Source organism: Macaca mulatta, chromosome X (genome assembly GCF_049350105.2).
Source record: "Macaca mulatta isolate MMU2019108-1 chromosome X, T2T-MMU8v2.0, whole genome shotgun sequence".
Classification (NCBI taxonomy): domain Eukaryota; kingdom Metazoa; phylum Chordata; class Mammalia; order Primates; family Cercopithecidae; genus Macaca; species Macaca mulatta.
In genome coordinates, this window is record NC_133426.1 from 40,769,011 (window position 1) to 40,789,655 (window position 20,645).

The 20,645-nt window shown below is 41.9% G+C and overlaps 1 pseudogene; it reads left to right on the plus strand.

Moving 5' to 3' along the window:
- The first annotated feature begins 1,384 nt into the window (after positions 1–1,384).
- On the plus strand, positions 1,385–15,171 carry LOC100423160 (large ribosomal subunit protein eL32 pseudogene; annotated as a pseudogene).
- The last annotated feature ends 5,474 nt before the right edge of the window (positions 15,172–20,645 follow it).

A 20,645-nucleotide genomic window follows, 5' to 3' on the forward strand; every position in this document is an offset into this window, starting at 1 on the left:
TAAACAGCTAATGCATGTGGGACTTAATACCTAGGTAATGGACAACTCATTTTGTCCATTTGTCAGTGGACATTTGGGTTGCTTCCACCTTTTAGCTATCATGACTAACGCTGCTATAAACACGGGTGTACAAATATATTTTTGAGACTCTGCTTTCAATCGTTTTGAGTATATACCCAGAGGTAGAATTGCTGGATCATATGTAATTCTATTTTTTATTTTTTGAGGAACCTCCATACTGTTTTCCATAGCAGCTGCGCCATTTTACATTCCCACCAACAGTGCACAAGGGATTTCCACATATTCTTGCCAACACTTGTTATCTTCTGTTTTTTTTATAGTAGCCATCTGTTGCATTCTTTTCTGTTTTTTTTTTTTTTCGTAGTAGTCATCCTGTTATTATTTTAACATATAAATATTCACATATTTATAATCACATGTTTTATATATCAGCTATCTGCATTTTCTGTTCTAAGAATCACCTGTTTATAATTTATAGTCTTCACCTTTTTTCTATTGGGTTGTCTTTTTCTTATCAATATATAGAAGCACTGTGTGTTGGGTTGGCATCAAAATTGCCATTTCTTTTGGTCAAAAACAGTTGACTATCAGCAATTGTATACAGTTCAACTTAATATTATGAATACTGATATTAACTATAATATTGTAGATATTAATCCTTTATCTGTCATTAATTGCAACTATTTTCTCACAGCTTCTTAGTTGTTCTTTGACTTTTCATGATGTTTTGTGCAACTGAAAAATTTTAATTGTCTGTATTGTCAATCTGTTTTTTTTTCTTTTATGTTTTCTGAGTTTCTTGTGTTATTTAAGAAGGTCTCCCTAACTAAATATTACATAAATATTCTCCTAACTTTTTTTACTTTACCTTTGTATCTTCTGTAATTAAAGATGAATTAAATAAGAGTTTATGTTTGTATTTTTCATGTGCTAGGTAATTATTCTAGCATCATTTATTAAATAAGCCATTACTGAATTGAAATGCCACCTTTATTATACACTGTATTAAGTTCTGATAAAATCAATTTCTTTCTTCTCTATTCTATTTCACTGATCTATTCTCCAATGTCCTACTTTTTTGATTACACTAGCTTTATAGAGAGTTTTAATATCCATTAGGGCAAGATACTAGTAAGTTATTACTGGTCTTGTTTTTCAAAGCTTTATTGGAGATTATTATAGAGTTGAGTTATTGTTCCTCACACAAATCTACAGAGATCCCTAGTTAACAGTTAAATCTCTTACACATGTTAATATCTCCCTCAGCTCAAGAAGCCAGCTGGGTTCAAGTTTCAACCAATACTTGAGAGTCTCTTTCTTATGTTCACCTTGGGAGGCCAGTACCCAGAGCTTCAGCGAGGGGATGAAGAGGAGAAGGAGGAAGAGGTGAGTTTCTCCAGAAGCCCTCAGCATAGGCCTATGGCTGCTCATAATTGTACCCCACTGTCCCCAGGATGGACCTCCCAGGTAGGTGGGGTAGTCAAGAAAGGTTGAAGGCCTGCTTCAGAGTTTTGGTTACGAATGGCCTCTTTCTCTCTCTCTTTTTTTTTTTTTTAGACAGAGTCTCGCTCTGTCCCCCGGGCTAGAGTACGGTGGCACAATCTCCACTCACTGCAACCTTTGCCTCCCAGCTTCAAGCAATTCTCCTGCCTCAGCCTCCCAAGTAACTGGGACTACAGGCACATGCCACCACACCCAGCTAGTTTTTGTATTTTTAGTAGAGACGGGGTTTCCACCATGTTGGCCAGGCTGGTTTCAAACTCCTGACCTCAAGCGATCTGCCCACCTCAGCCTTCCAAAGTGCTGGGATTACAGGCGTGAGCCACCATGCCTGGCCCTCATTCTCAACAAATATCTAAATGACCCCAAAGTATAAATACCAACTCCTCTACCTGCCAGTCCTCAACATCAATTAGTAAATGAAACACATGGAAGCTCCAATGCAGCCGTGGGATCTCCCAGCAAGTGGTAAGGACACAGTGAGAGCCCGGTAGGGGCAAGCCAACTGGACAGCATCCCAGAGCACCTACCTCTGCAGGATGCCAGATCATCATGGAAATAAATCAAACACGCCATAGTAGTTAACTCAGGTTCCCACACAAACTCCTCACATAACTGGGAAAACGTACATGGTTCTACTCTCACTGAAGCAAGGGCTCCTTGAGCAGAAATTTCAAATCCATCTTCGGTGGCCTTGCCTTTCTCATCATTTTTGTGATTTGTGCCTGCAATGTGTACTGTGCTTCTACTATCCATACTACTCAGAGTTACTGATTACAATTAGTTCCAATTCTTTTTAAAAATAGAGTTATAAAAATTTTAAAGTAGGATGGGTGTGGGGGCTCATGCCTGTAGTCCCAGTACTTTGGAAAGCCAAGGCAGGTGGATCACCTGAAGTCAGGAGTTTGAAACCAGCCTAGCCAACATGATGAAACCCCGTCTCAACTAAAAATACAAAAGAATTAGCCGGGCATGGTGGCACACACCTGTAATCCCAGCTACTTGGGAGTCTGGGGCAGGAAAATCATTTGAACCTGGGAGGTGGAGATTGCAGTGAGCTGAGATCGCACCATTGCACTCCAGCCTGGGCGACAAGAGCGAAACCCCGTCTCAAAAAAAAAAAAAAAAAAAGAAAGAAAGAAATTTAAAGCACAATATAAACTTGGTTGTAAAAGCAATCTTTAGGCAGTAAAACTGGATACAGAGTAAAAAGAAAGTCTCTCATCCATTCCAGCCCCCCAGTCTTCCTTTATTTGTATTTATTTGGTTTTTTTTTTTTGTAGAGACAGGGTCTCACTATATTGCCCAGGCTTGTCTTGAACTCCTTGCCGCAAGTGATCATCCTGCTTCAGCCTCCCAAGGTGCAGGGATTACAGGTATGAGCCACCGCGCCCAGCCTCCCAATCTTCCTTTAACCTCCCTCATGTCTTACATGGAGAGATAATTCCAGTAAAGCAGCTACAAGAACCCAGTGTCTTTAGGTTTCTGATTAAAAATTCATATCCTAGTTTATTAAATTGCACATTGGTTAACTTTTATCTTTAAAGAGAAGGCCTTCTACTGCAGCAGATCCTACACTGCAGGCTAGGAATAAAGAGAAACTGAGCTGGCCAGTGGGAGAGGGAGCAAAGGCCAGCTGGAGCATGGAGGTGGAGTGCTCACAGGGACCCCAGATAGGCCAATGGCCTAGGTGAAGTCCTCATAGACACAGGGCTTGTGTGTCCTCACTTCTGGTAGCCACGGGGAACCTGAGGGAACCAGGTGAGGCTGTGGATGATCCAGTGGACCGGCAATGCTGAGGGTGTGTAGCAGCCCACTTGTAGAGGCAACTAGTCATTCAAGGCATGGCAGGGGAGAAGAAACAGGGCTGGCATGGCCAGGCACGGTGGCTCACACCTGTAATCCCAACATTTTGGGAGGCCAAGGTGGGCAGGTCACTTGAGGCCAGGAATTTGAGACCAGCCTGGCTGACATGGTAAAACTCCATCTCTACTAAAAATACAAAAATTAGCCAGGCGTGGTGGCACGCACCTGTACTCCCAGCTACTCGGGAGGCTGAGGCAGGAGAATTGCTTGAACCTGGGAGGCAGAGGTTGCAGTGAGCAGAAATTGTGCCACTGTATTCCAGCCTGGACGACAGAATGAGACTCCACCAAAAAAAAAAGAGAAAAGACGATAAAAGAAGAAAAGAAAAGAAAAAGAAAAAGAAAAAGAAAGAAGGCTGGCAGAACAGGTATGGGAAGTAGCCCCCTGCCTAGAGACTGGGGCTCAGAGCAGGCATCCTCTTTTGTGAACGACACTGCCTTTTGTGGGCACTGGAGATGAACAGAGAGCCCACAACCCAGGCAGAAGAGGACCAGGACCAGGACCCTACCTCCTGCTAGAAATACTCAGGAAGAGGCCACCCCAACCCCCAACCTCCACCTTCAACCCCACCAGAAGTGCTGATAGCAACCAACCTGGACAAAGAACTGCAGCAGAGTATTTGCAAACTCACATGGTGGACCACATGGCTTCCTTTGACCCCTCCAGACCCACCCCACCCTTCTCTACCCACTCTGTGCTCCTAGAGGCAGGCCTGGGTGAACTCCATCAAATGGTTCCTGTGCCCTCTGCCCTCCAGTTGACTTTGGCCACCAGCAGGAGGTGGGAAACCGAGAGGAGAGCGGTCAGAGTATTTATTTCCCCCAAATACCTCCTTGAGAGCTGGCTGGCTGTGTCCTGGACCAAAAACCACAGCTCCTGTCAAGAGGCCATCTTCACAGGATTTTCTCTCTCCAGTTTCCAGTGATTGCTTCCTCCTTCTGCTCCTTCTGGCCTGTGGTTTCCCCATACCCTGATATTCCTTTGTAAATAGTCTCTTTATTAAACTCTTCTCAATTTACCCAATCTGAGAGCGCCATCTGTTTCCTGCTAGGACCTGGAATGATACAGATGGCTTGTCTGACAGGACCTATTGATGGAGAGTCCAGTAACCCCTTATTATTCTAGGCAGAGGTGGGGCAGCCTGCATTTAGCTGGAGGTTACTAAAGGTGCATGAAATGAAACCAGGAACTTGAGCTCTTTGGGGATGGGGACTGTCTTACTGGCTTTGCAACACCAGCACTATGGCAAAGTCTGTCTTTTAGTAGGGGGCCTTCTAAGAGCAGATTTCCTCTATCCAGTTCAGGAGCGCTTTTCTGTCTTAAAAGGGTCTCCTTCTCAAATGGTGATGTCCCTGAGAGGTTTTGCTTTGAATTATTTTCTGCTAAGATCAAAACAATCAGTGAGTGGCCGGGCGCAGTGGCTCATGACTGTAATCCTAGTACTTTGGGAGGCCGAGGTGGGAGGATCACTTGAGGCCAGGAATTCGAGACCAGGCTGTTCAACATGGCGAGACCCTGTCCCTACAAAAACATAAGAAATTAACCAGGCTTGATGGTATTTATATATAAGTATATAGATATAGATAAATAGATAACTTGACAAAGACTGGAAGACACATGAAAATATGTTGGGGCATTGGGGTTACAGAATAATTTTTTTCATTAAATTGTCAATTTTATGAAGTTATTCTTATGATACACGAAAATGGAGGAAAAAACAAAACAAGTATGTATATGAAATTGGGCAAAATACTCTCTTATCAGCCTCCTTTCCCTCATCTATATACTAAGAGGATAAAGAGTCTCTTCCATTCCAGTCCGTTCCAGGTTATACAAAATGTGATTCTAAACTCTTAAAATGAGTCGTATGTGGATAGAGAATGAGGCAGAAAAAAAGACACAGGAGTTTTGATTATTTTAACATGTCCACAAAAATCAAGAAATAGGAATAATTGTTTTTGTTGCCACTGGGGGCTGTGATAAGTGAAGTTCTGTCTGTCTAGCTTACTTTCTCAATCCCTCCTCTGGGTCACTTGAAGATCCCCTCCCTGACTCCACATGACTATGAAGGGTAGGTCAATCAATGTCCTTTCCTGCCTTTGACATTTAGTGGTCAGAAGACTAAACCAGAGCCAATCAGATTCTTCTCTGAAATTGATGCATGGACAGGTGGACAAAGAAGGTCCCTTTCTTCCGGGGCTGCCAAATCTTTCTGCCTGTGACTTGGGTGACCTTAGACAAATCATTTAACTTCTTTGAGCCTCAATTTTCTCACCTTAAATGAGGTTAATAATACAATCTATTTCATAGGCATTAAACATAAATAAAATTATATGATAAATTAATTCATTGCAAGGTGTTGGTCAATGACATCTTCAGACATCAAATCTCCCAGGGATATTTACATGTTTTAAAGGGGTCCATTATATAAAGCACAAAGATGGAAAGCACTAATCTATACTGTCAGGAATTAGGATAGTGGTTAACTTTGCAGGGGTGGGGGGCTTGTGATCAGAGGGAACATAAGGAAGCTTCTGCAAGGCATTGGTTGTGTTGGGTGTATTGTTGGTAAAGCTTCATTGTCCTGTATGCTTAAGATATGTGCCCTTTTCCATATGTATGGTATGATTTAATAACAAATCTTTAAAACTTAGAAATTTCTGCTTCCAAGAAGATAGAGTAGGCATACTTTTCCTTACTCCTCCTACTAAGTACAGTGAAAAACTGGACATTATATATGAAATAAACATAAGAAGACTTTGAAAGGAGGCACTTTCTTTGAAAGGAGGAGACTTTGAAGAAGATGGCACTTGGAAATATCAATAAGTGCAGACTAAAAAAGGCCTGACAAAAACTGCTCTTTTTGGCCAAAGGGCCAAGAAAGGAACAACACAAGAGAAGAGAAAACTTTTAGACTGAAACTGCTCTGCTCTGACTAAACACCACAGAAAAAAACAAAGAAAAATGTAGCCCCATCCTCATTCATACCAGCCGAGGCCAAGCGGGGAGCCTAGAATTCCACTTGCCAGGCTATAGCAAAGTGCCCTAATCCACCTACTGGGATATCTTCAGAGAAGGCCAAATACGGAGCCAGTACTTTTATCCCTGCTGGGTAGTGATGAGGAAACCACATAGGCAACCTGTACTTCCAGCCTGCATCCTTGCTGCTTGGGCAGTATCAGAAGAAGCGTAGTAGAGAGTCAGAACTTTTACCATTGCTCCGCAGTATTGATGCCATCCTCTCCCTGAGGTGTCAGTGGAGGCCTAGTGGGGAGCCAGAACTCCCACCCCACACAGCAATAATAAAGAACACCCCTCAAGATGTCAACAGAGGCTGAATAGACTTTCTATGCTGACCTGGCAGTAATGAGGGGACACCCTACCCCCTTCCCTTGCCAATGCAGTGTCCAAAAAGCCAGCTAAAACATCAGGTTTAAATAAGATACAGAGTCATAACATAATACCCAAAATGTCCAAGTTTCAATCAAAAACCACTCATTACACTAGAAACAAGGAAAATCTCAAACTGAATGAACAAAGATAATCTTTAGATGCCAACACTAAGATGAAACATGAGATAAAATTTTCTGACACAAATTTTAAAGCAGCCATCACAAAAATAATGCAATGAACAATTACAAGCACACTTGACACAAACAAAATATAGAATAAATAAATAAATAAACAGCGCCTCAGGAACAGGTAGGACTTTAACAAAAGATCTAGCATTGGTATTACTGAAGACCCAAAAGGAGAGGATAAAGAGGGTAGGGCTAAGAAAGTATTCAAAGAAATAATGCCTAAAACACCCCAAATTTGGCAAAAGACATAAACCTATAGATTCAAGAGGCTGAGTGAACTCCAAACAGAATAAACCCAAAGAAATTCAAACCAAGAAACATATAATCAAACTTCTATAAACTAAGGACAAAGAAAAAATTATGAAGGCATCAAAAGAGAAATGACATGGCAGGAGAAAAACAACAGAATAACAGGATTTCACATTAGGAAACAGAGTAGAAGGAAATGGCACAATAACTTTCAAGTACTAAAAGAAAAAAATTGCCAACCTGCATTTCTTTGTTTTCTTTTTTTTTTTTTTTGAAATGGAATCTTGCTCTGCCACCCAGGCTGGAGGGCAGTGGTGCAATCTCGGCTCACTGCAACCTCCGCCTCCTGGGTTCAAATGATTTTCCTGCCTCAATCTCCCGAGTAGCTAGGACTACAGGCACCCACCACCACACCTGGCTAATTTTTGTATTTTTAGTAGAGACGGGGTTTCACCATGTTGGCCAGGCTGGTCTCAAACTCCTGACCTCAAGTGATCTACCCACCTTGGCCTCCCAAAGTGCTGGGATTACAGGCGTGAGCCACCACGCCCAGCCTCAACCTGCATTTCTATCTCCAGTGAAAATATCCTTCAGGAATGAAGGGGAAATCAAGACATTCTCAAATACAGGGAAACTAAGATAATTTGTTACCAGCAGCTCTACTCTAAATAATGGCTAAAGGAAGTTCATTAAACAAAAAGGAAATGATAAAAGAAGTAACCTTGGAGCATGAGAAAGGAAGAGAGAACATGATAAGCAAAAGATCTGGGTAAATACAATAGACTTTCCTTCTCCTCCTGGGTTTTATAAATCATATTTGACAGTTTAAGCAAAAAATATAACACTGATATAGTTTTAAAAGGCTCTGGAAGAAATCTTCAAGGCAATTATATAAATGGGGGAGAATAAATAGATATAAAGGTAAGATTTCTATCCTTCACTCAAACTGGCAAAGTGATGACCCAAGTAGACTGTGATAGATATGTATGTATAATGTAATTCCTAGAGAAACCAATAAAAAAATAAATAAAGAAATATACTAAAGAACACTATAAATAAATCAACATGGAAGGCAGGAGAAAGAAAATAGAAAATGAAAAGGAGAAATAACAAACAGAAAACAAGAAATAAAGTAGCAAATATAATTATATTCAATGTAAATTGTCTAAATATACTACTTTGGCAGAGTGGATCAAAAAGCATGACCCAGCTATATACTGTCTATAAGAAACTCATTTCAAATATAATGATAAAGGCAGATTGAAAGTAAAAGAATGGAAAAAGATATGTAATACAAGAATTAATCATGACAAAATAGGAATAGCTCTATTATATCAGATAAAGTAGACTGCAAAGAACAGAAAGTTACCACAGACAGAAAAGGACATTATATAGTGATAAATGGGTCAGTACACCAAAAGGACATAGCACTCCTAAATGTGTTTGCACTAAGTAACAGAGCAGCAAAGTATGTGAATCAAGATCTGATAGAGCTGAAAGTAGAAATATGCAAATTCACAATTAGAGACGTCAACATCCCTCTCTCAACAACTGATAGTACCACTAGCCAGAAAATCAGCAAGGATATAGAAAAGCTCAACAATATCATCAACTAACAGGATCTAATCAACATTTATAGAGTACTCTACTCAACAACAGCAGAATATACCTCAAGAATTTAGAAAAATGGGTCCTGGTAGTGGTTATAAGAAAAAAAAATTAGAAAAAGAAAAGCAAAATAAACCCAAAGCAAGCAGAAGGAGATGCATAATAAAGATAAGAGCAGAAATCAATGAAATTGAAAACAGCAAAACAACAGAGAAAATCAATGAAACACAGAGCTTGCTCTTTGAAATCATAAATAAAATTGACAAATCTCTATCAAGATTGACAAAGAAAGAAAGAAAGACAGAAAGAAAGAGAAAAGATATAAATTACCAATATCAGAAATGAAATAGGGGCTATCACTATAGACCCTGCAGACATCAAAAGGAAAGTAAGGGAATACTATGAACAACTCTACACATAAGTTTGACAACTTAGAGGAAATAGACCAATTAATCAAAAATAACAAACTAGGCCCGGCGCGGTGGCTCAAGCCTGTAATCCCAGCACTTTGGGAGGCCGAGACGGGTGGATCACGAGGTCAGGAGATCGAGACCATCCTGGCTAACACGGTGAAACCCCGTCTCTACTAAAAAATACAAAAAAACTAGCCGGGCGAGGTGGCGGGCGCCTGTAGTCCCAGCTACGGAGACTGAGGCAGGAGAATGGCGGGAACCTGGGAGGTGGAGCTTGCAGTGAGCTGAGATCGCGCCACCGCACTCCAGCCTGGGGGACAGAGCGAGACTCCGTCTCAAAAAAAAAATAATAATAATAATAATAACAAACTAAAACAACTCACCCAATATGAAATATATAGTTTGAATCCCTATATATTGAGGAAATTGAATTTGTAATTTAACCCCCCGCCAAAAAAAAAGAAGTATCAGAAGATTCCACTGGAAAATTCTACCAAATTTAAAAGAATTAAACTAATTCTAAACAATCTGCTTTAGAAAATAGAAGAGGATGGAACACTTCTCAATTCATTTTATGAAGCTATTATCCTGGTAAGAAAACTAGACACAGACAGTACAAAAAAAAGATATTACAGACCAATTTTCCTCATGAATATGCATGCAAAATTTCTTAACTAAATATTAGCAAATAAAATTCAACAATATATAAAAAGAACTATACAACATGATAAAGTAGACTTTATTCCTGGGGTGCAAGGCTGATTCAATTTGCTAAAACTACTTAATAGAATTCACCATATTACTAAGCTAAAGAAGAAAACTCATGTGACCATATCAATTGATAAAGGAAAAGCATTTGGCAAAATTCAATACCCATTTATGATAATCAGAAAACTCTTAGCAAATTAGGACTAGAGGGGAACTTTTTCAACTTGATAAAGAGCATCTACAAAAACCCTACGGTTAATTTAATACTTAATGATAAAAGACTGAATGCTAGCCAGGCGTGGTGGTTCACGCCTGTAATCCCAGCACTTTGGGAGGCCAAGGCGGGTGGATCATGAGGTCAAGAGATTGAGACCATCCTGGCCAACACGGTGAAACCCTGTCTCTACTAAAAATACAAAAATTAGCTGGGCGTGATGGCACATGCCTGTAATCCCAACTACTCAGGAGGCTGAGGCAGAAGAATCACTTGAACCCAGGAGGCGGAGGTTGCAGTGAGCCAAGATTGTGCCACTGCATTCCAGCCTGGGCAACAGAGGGAGATGCCTTCAAAAAACAACAAAAACAACAAAAGACTGAATGCTTTCCCCTTAGGACAGGGACGAAGCTGAAAGTGGCCACTCTCACTACTCGTATTCAACATAGTACTGGAAGTTCTAGCCAGCACAATAAGGCAAGAAAAAGGAATATAAGGCATACAGATTGGAAAGAATTATTTCAAACTGGCCCTATATGTTGATGGCATGGTAGTATATGTAGAAAATCCTACGGGATTTACAAACAAAGCAAAACAAAACAAAAACCTACTAGAACTGATAAGTGATTTCAGCAAAGACAGTGTTCAAGAATAACATTAAAAATCAATTTTATTTTTATATACTGGCAATGAACATGTAAACATTTTCACAATTGAAAATAAAATATCATTTACAATAATTCAGAACAAAACATAACATTCTCCAAAGAAGATATATAGATGGCCAATAAGCACATGAAAAGATGCTCAATATCATTAATCATTTGGGAAATGCAAATCAAAACTACAATGATATAACACCTCGCACCTATTAGGGTGGTTACTACTTAAAAAAACAGAAAGTAGGGCTGGGTGCGGTGGCTCATGCCTGTAATCCCAGCACTTTGGGAGGCCAAGGTAGGTGGATTACCTGAGGTCAGGAGTTCGAGACCAGCCTGGCCAACATGGAAAAACCCCGTCTCTACTAAAAATACAAAAATTAGTCGGGCATGGTGGCATGCGCCTGTGGTCCCAGCTACACAGGAGGCAGAGGCAAGAGAATCACCTGAACCTGGGAGACGGAGGTTGCAGTGAGCTGAGATTGCGCCACTGCACTCCAGCCTGGGCAACAGAGGGAGACTCTGTCTCAAAAAAACAAAAACAAACAAACAAACAGAAAGTAACAGGTGTTGGTAAGGATGTGGAGAAATTGGAACCCTTATACACTGTTGGTGGGAATATAAAATGATACAGTCACTGTGGAAAACAGCATGGCATTTTCTTTAAAAATTACAAATATAATTGTCATACGATTCAACAATTCCATTTCTGGGTATATACCCAGAAGAATTGAAAGCAGGGTCCTGAAGAGATATTTATATGCCCATGTTTATAGCAGCATTATTCACAAATGCTAAAATGTAGAAGCAATCCAAATGTCCATCAACAGATAGATGGGTAAGCAAAATGTGGTCTATCCATTACAATGGAATGTTATTTAGCCTTAAAAAGGAGGGAAATTCTGGCACATGCTACAACACAGACAAACCTTGAAGACATTATGCTAAGTGAAATAAACCAGTCATAAAAAGACAAATACTATATAATTCCACTTATATGAGGTACTTAGAATAGTCAAAATCATAGAAAAAGACAGATGGTAGCTGCCAGGGGCTGGGAGAGTGTTTAATAGGTATAGAGTTTCAGTTTTACATGATGAAAAGAATTATGGAGATGGAAGGTAATGATGGTTGCACAACATTGTGAATATATTTAATGCCACCGAACTGTACACTTAAAAATGGTTAAGCCCAGGTGCAGTGGCTCACGCCTGTAATCCCAACACTTTGGGAGCCTGAGGCAAGTAGATCACTTGAGTCCAAGAGTTTGAGACCAGCCTGGGCAACATGGCAAAACCCTGTCTCTACAAAAAAAAATACAAAAATTAGCCAGGCGTGGTGGTGTGTGCCTGTGGTCGCAGCTCCTAGGTAGGCTGAGGTGGCAGGATAGCTTGAACCCAGGAGGTGGAGGTTGTATTGAGCTGTGATCACGCCACTGTACTCCAGCCTGGGTGACAGAGCAAGATCTTATCTCAGAAAAATAAAAGAAGGTTAAAATGATAAATTTTATGTATATTTAAACACGATAAAAATGAAAAAACATATATAGGACTTGTATGGTGAAAACTACAAAAATGTTGATGAAAGAAATAAAAGATTTAAATATCTGGAGAAATATACTATGTTCACAGAGTGGAAGATTCAACATAGTAAAGACGTCAGTTGATATACAGGTTTTATGCAAATACTATCAAAATCCCAGCAAGAATTTCTACAGATATACACAAGATTATTCTAAAATTTATCTGGAAAGGTAAAGAATTAGACTAGTGAAAACAATTTTTTTTTTTTTTTTTTTGAGATGGAGTTTCGCTCTTGTTGCTCAGGCTGGAGTGCAATGGCGCAATCTCGGCTCACTGCAACCTCCACCTCCCGGGTTCAAGCGATTCTCCTGCCTCAGCCTCCCAAGAAGCTGGGATTACAGGCATGTGCCACCACCTCTGGCTAACTTTTTGTATTTAGTAGAGATGGGGTTCCACCATGTTGGCCAGGCTGGTCTCCAACTCCTGACCTCAGGTGATCCACCCACCTCAACCTCCCAAAGTGCTGGGATTACAGGCGTGAGCCACCATGCCCAGCCTCAATAAAAACAAAATTTAAAGAGGAATAAAGTGGGAGGAATTACTATACCCAATTTCAAGACTTATCATATAGCTACAGTAATTAGGACTGTGTGTTATTGGTGGAGGGAAAGACACATAGATCAATAGAATAGGACATAGAACCCATAAATAGACCCACACAAGTATGGTGAAATGACCTTTGACAAAGGTGTGCAACAGCTAAATGGAGAAAATAAAGATTTTTCAACAAATGATGTTGGAGCAATTGGACATCCATAGGCAGAAAAATGAACCTTGACCTAAATCTTACTCTTTATGAACAATTAACTCAAGTGGATCACCAACTTAAATGTAATACACGAAACTAGAAAACCTTTAGAAAATAATATAGGTGAAAATTGTGGGGGGTTAGGCAGAGGCAAAGGGATCTTAGACTTAACATCAAAAGCACAAGCCATAAGTGAAAAATTGATAAGTTGGACCTCATCAAAATTTAAAAATTTTCCTCTGGGAAAGATTCTGCTAAGAAGATAAAAAGACAAGCTACAAACTGGGAGAAAATACTTGTAAACCAATTATCCAGCAAAGGACTGGTATAAGGAATCTGTAAAGAACTGTGAAAACTCAATAGTTAAAAAAAAAAACCTGACTGGGCACAGTGGCTCACACCTGTAATCCTAGCACTTTGGGAGGCTAAGGTGGGAAAATCGCTTAAGGCTAGGAGTTCAAGGAGTTCAAGATCAGTCTGGGCAACACAGTGAAACCCTATCTCTACAAAAAAATTTTAAAAATAATCAGGTATGCTGGTGTGCACTGTAGTCCAGATACTCAGGAGGCAACGACAGGAGGATTGCTTGAGCCCAGAAGGTCAAAGCTACTCTGCACTCCAGCCTGGGTGACAGAATGAGACCCTGATTCTAAAAAAAAAAAAAAAAAAAAAGAAAGAAAGAAAATGAAAGAAAGGAAAGGCTATATACTGTATGATTCCATTTCTGTAACTTTCTTGACAAAATCACAGAAGTGGATAACAGATTAGTGGTCGCCAGGGATCAAGGTGAGATGGGAGAGGAGTGTAGCCATAGAAGGGCAACATGAGGGAATCCTTGTGATGACAGAAATGTTCTGTACCTGTATTGACAATGTAATGGTGTCAATATCCTGCTTGTGTTATTGTACTAAAGTTTTGCAAGATATTACCATTGGGGAAACTGGGTAAAGGATATATGGAAATGTCTCTATACTTTTTCTTACAACTGCATGTGAATTTATAATTATCTCAAAATAAAATGCTTAATTAATTTATTATTTTATTTATTTAGAGACAGAGGTTTGTTCTTGTTGCCCAGGCTGGAGTGCAGTGGTGCAATCTCAGCTCACCGCAACCTCTCTCTCCTGGGTTCAAGCATTTCTCCTGCCTCAGCCTCCCGAGTAGCTGGGATTACAGGTGTTTGGCCATCATTCCTGGCCAAATTTTTTTTTTTTTTTTTTTGTATTTTCAGTAGAGACAGGGTTTCACCATGTTGGCCAGGCTGGTCTCAAACTCCTGATCTCAGGTGATCAACCTGCCTTAGCCTCCCAAAGTGCTGGGATTACAGGCATGATAAAATGCTTAATTTAAAAAGAAATGGGCCTGGCATGGTGGCTCACACATGTAATCCCAGGAGGAACATTTGAGCCTAGGAGGTCGAGGCTGTAGTGAGCCATGATCGTGCCACTGCACTGCAGCCTGGGCAATGGAGCAAGACTCTGTCTCCAAAAGTGAAACAATAAAATAAAATAGTAGAGAATATTCTCTCTTCCTCAGCGCTGCCTACAGAGGTGGCAGCCATCTCCTCCTTGGCATCACAGCTGCCCTCAGACCCCTTGTGAAACTCAAGATTGTCAAAAAGAGAACTAAGAAGTTCATCCTGTACCGGTCAGACTGATATGTCAAAATGAAGCCTAACTGGCAGAAACCCAGAGGTATTGACAATAGGGTTTGTAGAAGGTTTAAGGGCCAGATCTTGATGCCCAATGTTGGTTAGGGGAGCAACAAAAAACAAAGCACATGCTGCCCAGTGGTTTCCGGGAATTCCTGCTCCATGACATCGAGGAGCTGGAAGTGCTGGTGATGTGCAACAAATCTTACTGTGCTAAGATTGCTCACCGTGTTTCTTTCAAGAACTGCAAGGCCATCGTGGAAAGAGCAGCCCAGCTGGCCATCAGAGTCACCAACCTCAATGCCATACTGCGCAGCAAAGAAAATGAATAGGCAGCTCATGTGCGTGTTTTGTGTTTAAAGAAAACCATAAAAACTGCCAAAAAAAAAAAAAAAAGTAGAGGGGGCCTGGCGTGGTGGTTCAATCCTGTAATCCCAGCACTTTGGGAGACCGAGGCAGGCAGATCACCTGAGGTCAGGAGTTTGAGATCAGTCTGGCCAACATGGTGAAATCCCATCTCTACTAAAAAACACAAAAATTAGCCAGGTGTGGTTACGGCACCTGTAATCCCAGGTATTTAGGAGACTGAGGCAGGAGAATCGCTTGAACCCGGGAGGCGGATGTTGCAGTGAGCCATGATTGCACCACTGCACTCCAGCCTGGGCGACAGAGTGAGACTCCGTCTCAAAAAAAAAAAAACTTTAAAAAAATAGTAAAGGGGCTCCTAAAGAGCAAAAAACCTATAAGACTAAGAGGAAAGGTATCTAATGGTGTGACTTCAGGCATGGTGACAAGTCACTAGAAGAGGGAGAGAGATACACCCTTTGCCACTTTCAAAGTCAATCCTGGCACCTAATATAGAGAGATGTTAGTATTTACCTATGATTGATTTAAGGAAGATTCTTCCTCTATTACCCTCTGTAAAATTTGCAGTCATCATTGATAAAGACAAGACAAGAGTTTGACTCTTAGCCTCAAACATAAAGGACTTCAAAATCTTATTTGGTGCACTATTTGTGTGTTTATGTAATTTAACTGTAAGTGACTTAAATATTTAAAAAAATTATCACAATTTTGATCTGCACCAGAAAGGAATTTGCAGCTGAAAATAATCTGTTCCTATCCAGGTAAATTTTGAAAATATCTAAATTTTCTTAGTGAGTAAACATCCATGGTCTCAGATGTGGTCATGGGATAATGGTTTCCCAATGACTCATAAAATACCTGTCTTGAGAAAATACCTCTAGCGTTACAAATAGGGTTGCAAATCTAAAAAGACAAACTTCATTAAGGCAGGAGATTTTTCTGGGCATGCTATGTAACTCCTGTTGTGGTGGTCTGGTGGGAAGGTTGGTGGAAAAATGGGGGCTGGAGGGAAGGAGATGGACAGGAGAGACCCTTAGAGAGAGACTCTTGAAACCAGTATCTGTTGAGAGACTCTTGAAACCAGTATCTGTTGAGAGACTCTTGAAACCAGTATCTGTTGAGAGACTCTCGAAACCAGTATCTGTTGTTGGTATCTCTAAGAAGTTTAGGAGGCCGGGCGCGGTGGCTCAAGCCTGTAATCCCAGCACTTTGGGAGGCCGAGATGGGCGGATCACGAGGTCAGGAGATCGAGACCATCCTGGCTAACCCGGTGAAACCCCGTCTCTACTAAAAATACAAGAAAATTAGCCGGGTGAGGTGGCGGGCGCCTGTAGTCCCAGCTACTTGGGAGGCTGAGGCAGGAGAATGGCGTGAAACCGGCGGGGCGGAGCTTGCAGTGAGCCGAGATCGCGCCACTGCACTCCAGCCTGGGGCACAGCAAGACTCCGTCTCAAAAAAAAAAAAAAAAAAAAGAAGTTTAGGAAATACACCTTAAGATGAGAAGAAATTGTACTAAAATGTAGTCATTCAGATTCTAAAGAGGACTGTGTGAGGATGAAAAAATCCAGGGGAAATACATTTTAAAGACATGATCATAAAGAGAGTGGCATTCATGGATCATTGTGAGCCCCCTTCAAGATTATGTATTCAGAGGCAGAAGAGAGGGAGGAGGGGCTAGGAAGTGACTGGTGTGGTTGGCGCTCACGGGCTTATTGTTGTCTACAGGTTCTGAATACTACCCTAGAAATGCTGACCACTCTTCATGGAATGGCTGAGACAGGAACACCTAGTGCCTGGGGTAGGCAACTGACAGTCAACTGGTAAAATGATTTGGTCTTTAGAAGAGTATGGATATGTAGCCAGGTGCAGTGGCTCACACCTGTAATCCCAGCACGTTGGGAGGCCGAGGCGGGCTGATCTCTTGAGGCCAGGAGTTCGAGACTAGCCTGACCAACACGGCGAAACCACACCTCTACTAAAAATATAAAAATTAGCCAGGCATGGTGGCACACGCCTGTGATTCCAGCTACTCGGGAGGCAGAGGTTGCAGTGCAGTGAGCCAAGATGGTGCCACTGCGTTCCAGCCTGAAGCAAAAAGCAGGACTCCGTCTCAACAACAACAAAAAGAGTGTGGATATGCAGCCGGCAACCAGGAAACTGAGGCAGAGTCTAGCCAAGAACCAATTAGGGGAAGTGCTGGTGCACACAAGGATGGGGAATGGCTTTTGTGGGCCCCTGAACCAGGGACAGCAGCCAGGTCATCTGGACTCCAGGCTGAAGCCAAGGGCTGAGCAAAGCTGGACTCAGGAACAAATGAAAGTGTGGTAGGCAGAATTCTAAGATGACTCCTGTGTTAGTCTGTTTTGTGTTGCTATAAAGGAATACCTGAGGCTGGGTAATTTACAAAGAAAAGAGATTTATTTTGGCTCACAGTTCTGCAGGCTGTATAAAAAGCACGGTGCCAGCATCTGCATCTGGTGAGGCCTCAGGAAGCTTCCACTCATGGCAGAAGGGGAAGAGGGAGCAGGTGTATCAAAAAGCAAGAAACAGAACAAGAGAAAGGGGAAGAGGTGCCTGACTCTCTAACAACCAGCTCTCATGTGAACTCATAGCTTGAGAACTCACTCATTACTGTGCAGAGGGTATCAAGTCATTCATGAGGGATCCTGTCCCCATGACCCAAACATCTCCCACTAGGCCCCACCTCCAACACTAGGGGGTGACTTTTTTTTTTTTTTTTTTGAGACGGAGTCTCACTCTGTCACCTAGGCTGGAGTGCAGTGGCACGATCTCAGCACTCACTGCAACCTCTGCCTCCCGGGTTCAAGCAATTCTCCTGCCTCAGTCTCCTGAGTAGCTGAGATTACAGGCGCCCACCACCACACATGGCTAATTTTTGTATTTTAAATAGAGATGGGGTTTTGCCACGTTGGTCAGGCTGGTCTCAAACTCCGAAACTCAGGTGATCCTCCTGCCTTGGCCTCCAAAAGTGCTGGGATTATAGGCGTGAGCCACCGTGCCTGGCCTGGGGGTCACATTTCAATATGAGATGTGGAGGGGACAAATATACAAACTATATCAACCCCCATATTCCTGCCCCTTAGCACACACACTCTGTATCATTCCCTCCCTTCGAGTATGGGTAGGATCTGTGGATATGATGGGATAATTTTACAGTATCTATCAAAATTACAGGAGCATATGATCTTGATCTTTGACCCAGTAAGTTCACTTCTAGGAATTTACTCCACAGATATATTAGCAGACATGGGAAATTATTTATGCATAATGTTTTCCATTTGAACATTCACCTACCTATTCATTCATTCAATGAATGTATATTGTTAGCAATTTTAAAAGGTTGGAAACAACCTAAATATCGGTCAATAAGGATGATTAAATATATTACTGCACAATGGAATACCACATAGCTAGAACAAAATAAAGAACAAGGAAATTCTGTATGTATCAGTTTGGAAAGGTCTCCAATACCTTTTTAAGGGAAAAAAAGCATGATGTGGAATAGAGCATACATTGTATTAAAAGGAGGGGATTGGGGATGTAAATTTATATTTGTTCATACCAGCATTAAAAAAATCTCTGGGCTGAGTCTGGTGGCTCATGCTTATAATCCCAGTACTTTGGGAGGCCGAGGCTGGTGAATTGCTTGAGTCCAGGGGTTCAAGACCAGCCTGGGCAATATGGTGAAACCCCATCTCTACTAAAAATACAAAAAAAAAATTAGCCAGGTGTGGTGGTGTGCACTTGTAGCCCTAGCTACTCAGAAGGCTGAAGTGGGAGAATCACCTGAGCCAAGGAGTTTGAGGCTACAGTGAGCCAAGATCATGCCACTGTATTCCAGTCTGGGCAACCAGAGTGAGACCCTGTCTCAAAAACAAACAAACAAAATCTCTGAAAGGTTACAGTCACTGGCTATTCGGAGAAGACGGGGACTGGGCAGATGGGGCAGGCCTTAGAGATGCTTCACTGTATATCTGGTTATACTCTTTATGTATGGATCATTTTGAACTGTCAGTTAAATAAAATGTTAAATGTATGTATTTTAAAATTAAAACATTTTAAAAGAGGTTTTGTCCCAATAGAGTTAGGGAGCCACATGATCTTTGTAGCATTACCTTCTCAGTTTTTGTTTTGGTTTGGTTTGGTTTGTTTGCTGTGTGAGACCAGGATGTCAGCATGGGAAAGACGCCCTTTTTCCCCTCACCACCCACCTCCATTTGGATTTTGCAGCCTGAGCACTGTCCTCTAATGGAGCCACCACTTACCTTTCCCACTCCAGCTCCCTAGGGAGAACTGAAGGGCTGCTTTCCCAGAAGCCACGAAGGCTCTCCAGCTGCACCCCCAGAGCCACTGCTGGCAGCTGAGATTCCCCTGGGAGGTGAGAATCTGTGAGTCTTCCTAACCACCAGGCCCCAACCATCTGGGAACACTTGAGTTCAAATAACCCAACCAGTCCTGTCCTGCAGGTCTCGAGCCCCTCAAATAGGGCTAAGATCCATCTGGAATGTATCAGCGCTAGTATCAGTACTAGTTGTTGACACATGGAATCCATTCTGATGGGCTGGTGCCTGTCCTCTACCAGTTGTTAAGTATTTGGCTATCACTTCTGTCCTCTGTTGCCATGCCTTGCACTTCAACCCCTCCTACACTCCTCCCCTGGGCTTCCTCCCCTAGTCCTGCCTTTCGCAGCTGATTGCCTTTGGTATCAGACAGGGGCCCAGTAAGCAACAGATGGCACACCCAAATTGGGTAATTTGAGAAGGATGTAATAAGGGACTATTTAGGAAAGTGTGGGCAGGGTATAGGGAAACCACTGGGGAGAGGGCAGCACCTGGGGGCAAGGGGAGGGACCAGTAATAGAGAGGGATGGGTGGAGAAAGCTCTGGTGTGAGCTGAGACCCCTGGCTAGTTACTGGAGGCAGACAGTTCACTATTATTCATCAGTGAGAAAACCCAGGAAATTAAAAACCCCAATCTCCCTCTCTTTCCTCCCTTCCATCTCCTATAGGTATCCCATTTTCTGAACCCAACAGAGGGCACGGGAGCCCATTGAACCATTGTATCCATAGAGGTCAGCCTCCCAGGCACAGAACATGGTGGGGAGGGTGGAGAGTGGATCTGGAGGGGCAAATGAAATATATTTAGCACCCTTCCCACAATATTTTAGAAAAACTTTATCATGAAAAAAATTCACATATTTTAAAAACAGAATAGTATAATGAACTCAAAATACCCACCATCCAGTGTCAACAATGATTATTTGAGAGCCAATCATCTCTCTTTTTTTTTTTTTTTTTCTGTTTTTTGAGACAGAGTCTCGCTCAGTCGCCCAGGCTGGAGTGCAGTGGCCGGATCTCAGCTCACTGCAAGCTCCGCCTCCCGGGTTTACGCCATTCTCCTGCCTCAGTCTCCCGAGTAGCTGGGAGTACAGGCACCCGCCACCTCGCCCGGCTAGTT